This window comes from Argopecten irradians, unplaced genomic scaffold (assembly GCF_041381155.1).
Source record: "Argopecten irradians isolate NY unplaced genomic scaffold, Ai_NY scaffold_0744, whole genome shotgun sequence".
Lineage (NCBI taxonomy): Eukaryota > Metazoa > Mollusca > Bivalvia > Pectinida > Pectinidae > Argopecten > Argopecten irradians.
In genome coordinates, this window is record NW_027188211.1 from 22,252 (window position 1) to 32,796 (window position 10,545).

The following is a 10,545-nucleotide window of genomic DNA, read 5'->3' on the forward strand; positions in this document are numbered from 1 at the left end:
GGTATGACAACGAAATCACAACCCGAGGGGTAATTCCTGAACATCTAACCCGAGGGTTGGACATTCAGGAATTGCCCGAGGGTTGCGAATGCTTGTTTTTCTCCCATATACAAAAGAAAAAGAAGCGATAATATCCTAAAAAGAAGCATTTTCACCGCGATATGCGTTGTCTGCACGTCAATATTGAGGACGACGTTGATAATGCAAACCATGGACACACCGCATGAAGTCATGACATAACGTAATTGTCTTCAGGTTCAAAAGGTTAGTGCGCAATCTGTCATACCCTATGGGTCGACAGAGAAATCTCCCACGGCTAAAACCGGTGACAAATCGGTAAATGGTGGGTGAAATTTGGTATCTTTTGGCATGCTTCAGAAGTGCTATAAAAGGGCAAACGTAATTCACTAATACATATATAAGGAGACACAACACCAATGATATACCGCAGCCTCCCAAGGCATTCGGAGCACACGCAACACATCGTATAGTGGAGGCCGTCCTCAAATAACTTTAGCTGTTAATAGGACGTTGTCCAGTAAACGATTCAGCTTAATTTCAATATGGTAAGTGTAACGTGGAAATTTATGTCACGCTTAGTTTTTATTAGTTGTTAAAGTTAAAGTTTATTTGTATTGTAAAATAACAGTTTTATACTATTTAGTTGATAGTTTTAGTTTTTATATATGCAGTCTGTATAGCGTATATATACATACATAGGACAGTTAGGGACCAGGTGGCCACGTGCACGTGCCCATCTGGGGTGGTTACGTATTGGAGCGAGGTTTTAGCCAATTAGAGGACAGTATGAAAGTGGTATAAAAGGGGGTGCACGTGACGAAACGACGGAGATTACATGAAATTTTGGGACTTACTCCACGTATCTCAGGATCAGTTATTTTAATTCGGATTACTTTACTACACTTGGTGTGTTTGTGACTATGGAATTTATACTTGGGATGTACTGTACGGATATTTCCTACATGTATCAGTGATGTGATATATACGGATTACTCTATCATTCTTAGTGTGTTTGTGACTATGGGATTTATACTTGCATTTGGGATGTACTGAATACTTCGCAATTATGGATATCACCTAGCAGTGAACTTAAGTGAAGCAGTGTACCAGTGTGTGTGTTCCTAATGGATATGTTGTGAACTCTATTACGTGCATGTTTATGTGAATAAATGATGTGAATTTTAAAGTGATGTTTTTCTAGTTTTCCATCACGGACTTACGATATACAATAGCGTCTCGTCATAGCCTTAAGTGCTATCATATTTTGGAGAAACGCTACATATATCTTGGTAGACTTTTTCTTGATTCTGAACTGTTTCTTACATATTAAAGCATGCAAAACATCGTTATTACATGTGATACTTTCAAATATGTAGGCAATACGCTATATTTATATTTAAATAAAAAGTTATTCTTGTTTTTTATAAAAAAAAAAATTCAATTTCACGAAGTGTATATTTTCATTTTATGATAAGGATGTATTGCATAATAAACTAGTTTGTTTGTCGTGTTTTTTATTATTATTAAACTAACGTCCTGTTAACAGGCAGGATTATGTTGAGACGGCCTCCCATGTATGCGCTATATTGCGTTATGAAGTGCGGTCCAAATGTTTTGCGAGACTGGTATATTTGTGTTGTGTCTTCTTGTATAGTGTTATATCACTGAAGCATGCCACCAAGACACCAAGCAATACAATCCTCCAAGTCAAATTATACTGACAACGGACGAACCAGTCGTCCCACTCCCGGTATGCTGAGTACTAAGCAGGAGCAGAAAACTACCACTTTTATATATAGACTTTGGTGTCTCAGCCAAGGGACCAAACCCAGGACCTTTCTCACAGGGACGAGTGCTCAACCGAAAGCCCAAAGTGAGGCGTTGTCAAGGGAGACGTTAGGAGTCCGACGTCAGTTAGGAAGACGATAAAAGATAAGATCATAACTTTAGTCGCCTTTTACGATCATGAAATAGGTGCAGCAGGTACAATACTAACACCCTACCTGCAGTACAAATTAACAAGGTACGACTGGACATGTCATCTCATCAATAATTATAATAAGATTAGTTATATTGCTATGTTAATACAATCACTTGAAGCTTATTACTATATCTTTCAAAATGACTGCTGAATGAGTAATTCCATTTTGGGTAGAAGAAAATCTGTAAATATTAAAAGTGTTGATTGGTTGATTACGTATAATGCCCTTTTCACAGAAAATGTCATTTTAAGAACGGTCTACTTTACATATGTTGCTTTGTGGGATGCCTTTGGTTTGGGTGGCTGTGATATGATCATGAGTGCCTTTTTTAATGGTGGAAACATTTTAATGCATTCTCACTGAAACATGTAGCCAAATACACAGGAAGAACATCCCAGTCGGTCATATATACTGACATTGGCTATAATAGTCGTCTCACTCTCTTTCTGTTGAATGCTAAGCAAGAGCAGAAACCATGTACATGTATATGCTGTAAAAAAATACTTATTGTAGCGCAAGGCGAACATCTGAAAATTATTATTTATCGGCGCGGATATAATATAGCGCAGTTCGATGGTTCAATACCGCTAAAGTAAGTACGTTTACAGTAAAGAGACGTGTCTCATGCAAGAAACAGTTCCCAGAGCCTTTCTAAACGGTCAACTCAAGGCGGCCAAAAGTGAGGTGGTGTCAAGGAAGACATTAGGAAGAAAAGAATATATAAAGCCCCAAAGGTCGCCATTTATGATCATGCAATGGGCAAAAAGGTAAAATTGAAACGCTATAGACACAGAAACCACCGAATTGTAAAATATTGTCTTGATGAAAACCACACAAAATACCAATCTACATGTAATTAGTATTGCATCAAAGCAATTTTTTATCATACAATAATCGATTTGAAAATTATGTTAATTAACTTACTAATTAAACATTAATTACAAGAGGTAGCTTTATTATATTAAGAAATCTGTTCAATGACGGTATGAAGTGCATAAAGGATTGATGATTTTATAGCAAGAATATCAAATTAGGATGAAAATATATCGATGTTGCAGTTTGTCAACCATCTTGTCCGCCATCATGAATATTTCAATTTCCCCAATGATGCCACGGTGGCATCATCCAGTTTCTGATGGAGGACATGTTAAAGAACATTTCTGTGCAAAAACATTTTATGCGAACTATTTTTTTAGGTTGGGTGGAAAATCACCATTTGGCACCTGGACTACTGCCAAATCAACGTTTCATGAAAGCTGTAAACCTTTTGACTTAAAATGGAGTCTAGTGAATGCTGTTAGCTGTAATTTAATAACAGTCTCAGTATATATAGTGTCAGCAAAATCTTACCAGCCTGATCATCATCTTTTCGGTGGCAAGCGAACAAGTTCATCACATGAAATTCAAATTTACAATTTGTATGTTTTATACAAATGTATTATTGTTTCAGTGCGCCTGCTTCGAACCATAACTACAATAACAATAGCTATAGACACATGTATAGTATATTAAAATGAAACATATGTTGACTTTGCTTTGCAGCATTTCTTTATTTACAATATACGTCTATGTTGGAATAACTATTCATTTATCTAACTACTTTGTTATGTAAAATATTCGCAACTTGTACTTCAAAAGAGTAACATAGAAAATTATACTTCACAGTTAGTCACAGAGCACTATTGAAAACAAGGTCGATTTTAATATTATAATCAGGAGGGTAAAAAAGGCAAGGAAGTATTATTTCGACCCTATCGAATATTTTCATTGTTCAAAGCAATCCACTTGTCGTCCTCGACACTGACGATGGAGTCCACGGTGACACAAAGAACAAATTGTTCTGCTTCGACGACGGGTGCTACGACCATGACGCAGTCGTGACGAACAAACACAGCAATCTTTCTCCTTCTTCTGTGGTAGGGTTATGAGCATAACTGTTTTGGCAGTGACTCGACGGCGAGGATTGCTAGGTTTCTTCGTCCTGCCAAGGCTTCGATCACCGTTCTAATGTACCCTACACGAGTCTTCACTTTCTGCCTACTAGTATTCTCCTTGTACAGGATATACGAATTCATTAGAATTCTAAAGAAGAGGTGCATAAGAATTTTCTTCCAAACCTTCCTACACTTCCTCTGTTTTCCATAGGAGTGAAGTAACCCGTCATTCAAGTCTACTGCTCCCCATGTTTCTGTTGTAAGAGGAAACGACGCAGGGTTTTCCGGATGACAGATCCTATGCCGGTAGGATGGTAGATAGCATCCTTACTGGTTTCTTGTCTTCCTCTCCAAAGTGAGACATGCACAGATAATCTCCACGTCGCATGTATACTGTCCCTTGGTGATCTGTATTTTTCACCGTGTTTGGCATAGGTCGATTCTTCCGGAGTGTACCTATAAAATAAATACATGTATATGTACGCTATATAGTGTATATATAAGGGTAAATGAAATAATTCTGGTTCTGAAGACATTTCTAATGATGTATCTAGCATACATACCAGTCAAAAATGTGGAGCGTTGAAGAAGTTTGTGTCCGAGATGAATGGAAATGAAAAAAACTGTCACAATAAACATGGTACCCTTTATCTAGAAGTTCTGTCCCTGCGAGGAGCCCAATGACTACATCTGTTCCTTGAAGTTCTCCATGCGGATTGGGGTCGAACTCGCGTCCTCTGTATACGTGCATCTGGAGTACATATCCCGTTGATGATTCGCAAAGAATCCAGAATTTCACACCGTACTTTGCCACTTTCGATGGAATATACTGCCTAAGGACGCTGTGGCCTTTTGTTGGTACTAGCGACTCGTCAACGCATAGTTCTCTTATTGGGACTCTATGGCGCATGAACTGTCGGTTAACAAAGTTCAGTAAAGGTCGAAATCTTGCCGATGGATCGTACCCAGGATGCTGTTATGTTAACGGTATATAGTATTTACAATTACAATTTCAACAAATTTAATTTCATACAAAATATGAAATGGAATCAAACAACAGGCTAAGTATATACTGGTCCTCTCCCCTATAGTATTTAAAGGGTTCAAACATTATTTTGATTGGTTTTATATATCGAATTTTCGTATGTTATTTATACACGTAACAAATACAATGTACATAGTATTGTATATATTATAGAACATAGAATTTATTCATCATTTCAGTCCCGTACTTCGAGACATAAGCATGAATCAGTCGTTTTATCTCATCGTGTATATTGTACTACAATGGTAGTCAATATTGTAAAATCTATACCATATAAAAAGTTATACAATACACCATCTTTATTCACAAATTGTCAATTAAAAAACTCACGTTTCTATCCGCAGCGTGCCTGAAATTTTTTTTGTGTAAGAATTTCAGGACGCTCTGGAACCTATTCCTTCCCATTGTTTTTCCAAACCAGTCTGACTTTTGGCTTATCATGGATGTGCCCCAATAATCCTCTATGCATGATTTTTTTATAATGCTCATGTTGAACATTATAGCAAGAAAGGCATTGAATTCTGGCAAAGTCAGCCTTTTCCATTCTCTCGTTCTCGATCTGGATTGCAGGTTTTGATCTGAGAGCTGATTCTTGGCATATCTACATGCACAAATGTATATACATAATTCTACAGTAATCGAGTTTATATATACTGTTTTAAATTGAAATGTTTTTAGATTTAAGGGAACCTGTTTACAGTATAGTGAATATATATATATATTAAAGAATATTTGTGCTATATCTGCGTATTGTGTAGTACAGAAGTTAGAAAGTATACACATTTGTATGTTAGATTAGGAGACCTGAAATGCTCAATGAGCGTGTTGACATTAAGTTGAAGTTTAACCATTTGATTTAGCTGTTGATATATTTTATCTTTATAGGATGTGCATTTAAAAAAAAAAATAGATCTAAAAGCTGAATTCCTAATATCAAAATGGTCATTAAACAATTGATTGCCTTACTACAGTAATATGTGTCAGTATGTGTTCCTTGAACTCTAAGGTATGAAAACATGTATTGTGAACATTTCTAATTATTTTGCCTAGAATAACTGAACATACCGACATTTTTAGTTTACGTAGACTTTAATGTCATTTACATCTTTTTAAATTTCAAAAATCTAATTCAGAAGGTCTAGTGTAGGAAGATTTTTAGCGGTACTTTATGCTTTGGAAACTAAAGTTGAATCTTACCCTTCCAGGAATAGTCAAGTAAATTACCAGAATAAAGGTACAGGGAATTACAAGAAGAAAGAACAAACAGAGTGTATCCAGAAGAAAGTATAATATTTATCTATCGCGGACAGTGTACTATTCACTCTCTAGCTGTATATATTTGGTATGCTCTAATCTGGCTTGTGTATTTGCAGGGGTTCCAACTTTCCAAAACTTAAAGATGCTCCACCGCCGACAAAGCATAGATGATATTCATCAGTTAAACAATAATTGGTGTTTGATCATGAATATATATGTCTAATTAACACAAAAATAATATAAAATAATTTATCTTGCCTTTTGTGGATGCGCATTCAGTACTTCCTTCCATATAGGATATAGAGACACGGAATTTTTTCGGGATGCAATTAATTATATTTCATATTTTTAACTTGGTGTAAAATCAGAAGCTCAAATTTTTCAATGGTGGTAATGGTGTAAAGTAAGTAACTTTTGCAACTGAAGAAAAATACTAAATCGTCTGCTCCTGTTTTTGATAGTGAAAAAATACCATTTGTCAGCGGTGGAGCATCTTTAAACTGGCGACGAATTCAAGGCGTTGACCAGCTCCCGTCCCTACATGGGCGCCATTTGTCACGGATAGATACAACAACTCCTGGATGTCTCTGCTCACCGTACGTCATCACATGTTATAAGTCACCGGAGCTAATCGTTCAAACCGGGCTACGCTATTTACGAGCGTAAATAGCGTAGCCCGGTTTGTACGATTAGCCCCGGGTGTAAGATACAATGTCCGGTACTGGTACAAGTATGTCTCTAAATGACTGACCTTGCAAGGTATTAGATGTCTCGTCCTTCCTGGCTACCAGCACGCTCTACCCGTATGTCACACCTTATATACGCACTCACAGACACACCCGATCAAACTCGAAACACAACTGGACGAACAGGTTATAGACTGGACACACTATATTTAGACAAACACATGTAGATGTAAACAAAGTACACTGACTGTAAACAGTAACGCACATAAACGAAATTTACGGCACAACATAGACAAATACACATAATCATGTATAATTTGACACTATTACATATAGTCAGTTACTGGCCCCCTATAAAGGCATAGAGGGTCAGTAAGAAGTATATGCCTTTATAGAGAGTCAGTAACTGACTATATAATTAAAAATATCTGAAGTTTATCTGAAGAATATCTATTTGTAACAGGAGAGGAGAAAATGTAGCGGCCAGACCGGGATTCGAACCCGGGACCCTCAGAATACTAGCCGAGTGCTCTACCGACTGAGCTACCTGGTCACCGATGATCGACCCAGTCCAATCCCGCTACATATTTATAAACGATGTAAATACGATATACATTTTGGACAGGACATAGTGACATGTTCTATTATTGTTGTCATTTACGGGGAAGTTATTTATAGACCAGGAAGGTATGTATTTCGTTATATTTTTGTGTCGTCAGAAGTCAGTCTGGTTTCATCAGATCATGGACTGTCCCCCGATAATTCTGGTGATATTAGAGTTATTAATGACAGGTAAGTGGCACACATATTTATTAGGTTATACCATTTTTCTGAACCAATATTTATCAGATCGTCGTTGTGAGAAAGCACAGTAAACAACCTCACTGATATACGTTATTCGATAGCATATACGGATTTAGATCGGTTAGGTAAGAATTTAATACATATACAGACGTAATCTACATGAAATTCTACAGTGGGACTCAGCGGTGTGAGGACTATGTTATCGTATCATTGTTTTGAATCAGTGTGACGAATTCATTAAGTTGAACACACATGTTTGCATTTAAATTACCGAAATGACTATTAGTTTTTAAAATACTTATATTGATGTCCAGTCGCCTCCTTTTGTCATGGTAACAAATTAACCCATGTTATAGCTAATCTGTAGTATACAGTGCATGGATGAAGGAACACTAGAACAATGACTGTGGAACGCTTACTAAGAAAATCAAGACATACATTGTAATACATAATTGAGAATTTATCACTTAAGGTTTGATCATTATTACTGCTAATACGGAAGTATGAACTCAGTTGGCAATGAACATATTCTATGGAGCGTGTTACATTGTAGTATTCAATAAATCAATTTATTCATTCATTATCGAGCTCATACTTCCGCTTAGGCAGTATAATATAGATCAATCCTTATATCTAGACAGACATTAACTGATAGTAACGGTCGCTAGACTAGACTTTACAAAGCCGAGGAAAAGAAAGATGTAAATACATTATCGCAAAGCCAATCTATAAATTGTGTTTTAAGTATCAGCAGTGCCGAGTATCAACGTCCAGCCGTCCCCCGTTGCCACAGTAACCGAGGGATCCGTGTTATGGCTCACCTGTACGTTTGATCTGGACGGAGGGACATTGGGACAGTTATTGTGGCAGGATAAGGATGGAGGTAATGTAGCCAGAGCTACTCCTAGAGTTACAATTCCTTGCTCTACATCATCCCCTGCTAACTACACCCCAGACTGTAGCCAGCTGTCCTCCAATGAAGTCCGACTGGGGATCCTCACTCCTGTACACGGGGATACATACAGCTGTCTTGTCTACCTCTCTAACTTCACACTGATAGGTCCAAAGTCAACACAGGTGTCTGTTGTAGGTAGGTCATTATTTACTTCTTCAATAATGTTTATTTAATATTAATTTTAGGAATGTGATTTCTCTTTTTTGTGTTATTCTATCGAAGTGTATTTACATTGGAGTACAATATCGCTTGGTGCCCGTTAGTATATAATCATCGTAATAGGACGTGACGTGGAAGATAAGTACTTTGCAGCAAGTAGAGTTAGGTTAAAATACATTTATATTGTAAGTTAAGTTGAGATATATATAGCAATCAAGATACGAATATATAACGTAACTAAATTGTGATAGAAATATGCATTTATCTTGGATTTAATCTTAGGAATGAAATTAGAAAAATTACTTGAAAATGGACACAAGTTAATAAAGTCCTGCTACACACACTATTATAGAATGGTACATGAGAGCATGCACTTCAATATTTACATATAAAAAAACCGTAATAAAACAAAAACTAGCATTCTTGTATACTGATAAATACTGTTAGTAGTGTACAATCTCTATGGCGTGATCAAAGGTGTCACGAATTCATGGACATCAAAACGGTAAACAAGTAAAAGTGTTCCTTATTGTGAAAAATCATCGCCAAGATATCATTACTTGAATACTTACAATCTCACATTTACCTAGTATTCGATACAATTATGTTAAGGCCATTGTCTCGCAATTGTCTTATCTAACTTGTCTGCTGGCAACATAAAATAAAACTAAATACCATCGGCAATAATAGAACGTATACGGTGTGTTTATTCAAAATATATCTCACTTCTTGTTAAGTGTATAATTCCGTAATAAATGCAGACTGGTTATCTTAAATTGCATAAAATGTGATGCTTCATTTGTACAGATGATAAATAATGAAAGTAAATATATAATAAATAATATAAATATATAATCCGAAATAACTACAGCTGTCTTAAAGAGCTAAAACTCAAATTAATTTAATTGAAGTGAATTAACACATCGTAGTGTTTTCTTTCAATACTATCTGTTTATAATCTATTCATAATGTATCATTTGTCATTTACTTTTAAATTACAAGATTTCTGTTAAACTTGATACATTGTTTGTGTTTATATATATATATACTATGAATGAAATTAATGCCATAGCACTCGATTATAACAAAAGTATTCAACAGGCTGGTAAACTGAATTTCTTTCTGGCATAAAAATAGACATCGTCTTTTTTAGAATCGCCGGGATGGTAAACGTTTTACAGTACAATATTGTATATATTGGGTTGATAATTGCTAGTCTAGTGATCTAAAAATGCGGCATAATATGTGGGATGTTAGAAATTGTCATTTTCTAATTAATGCTATACGTGTAATTGGTTAATCATGTCTCGTCTTTTCTTTCCTCATCTGTCTCACCTCAACTTGTGGCACTTTCCTTGTCTGAATTCAATATTCCTGTCAAGCTTGATGCACTATATATATGTTAATATAATACCTCCTGTTTAAAATGTTGGAATGATCATATAACTCGATCATATTTAGCGAGATGGTTACCGTATCTTTTTCATGGTAAGATAGTCATTGGTTTTTATTAGGATCACCGCTGTGTTTAATGGATGGATAGATAGAAAAGTACTAGCCGATCCCGAATAAAATCGCGGCATAACATTTTTTTTTTTATTATTGTCAATTGCCAAGTAAGCATGCGAGACGTGTTGATATGAATTAATATTCTTATTTTCATTCTGACGGTCTGACTAACATTTGATATCAACCATATTGC

The 10,545-nt window shown here is 36.0% G+C and overlaps 2 pseudogenes; both read right to left on the minus strand.

The window, feature by feature from the left end:
- Nucleotides 1-3,767: 3,767 nt before the first annotated feature.
- On the minus strand, nucleotides 3,768-4,384 carry LOC138313561 (piggyBac transposable element-derived protein 4-like; annotated as a pseudogene).
- Nucleotides 4,385-4,393: 9 nt separating this feature from the next.
- On the minus strand, nucleotides 4,394-6,791 carry LOC138313560 (piggyBac transposable element-derived protein 4-like; annotated as a pseudogene).
- Nucleotides 6,792-10,545: the final 3,754 nt, after the last annotated feature.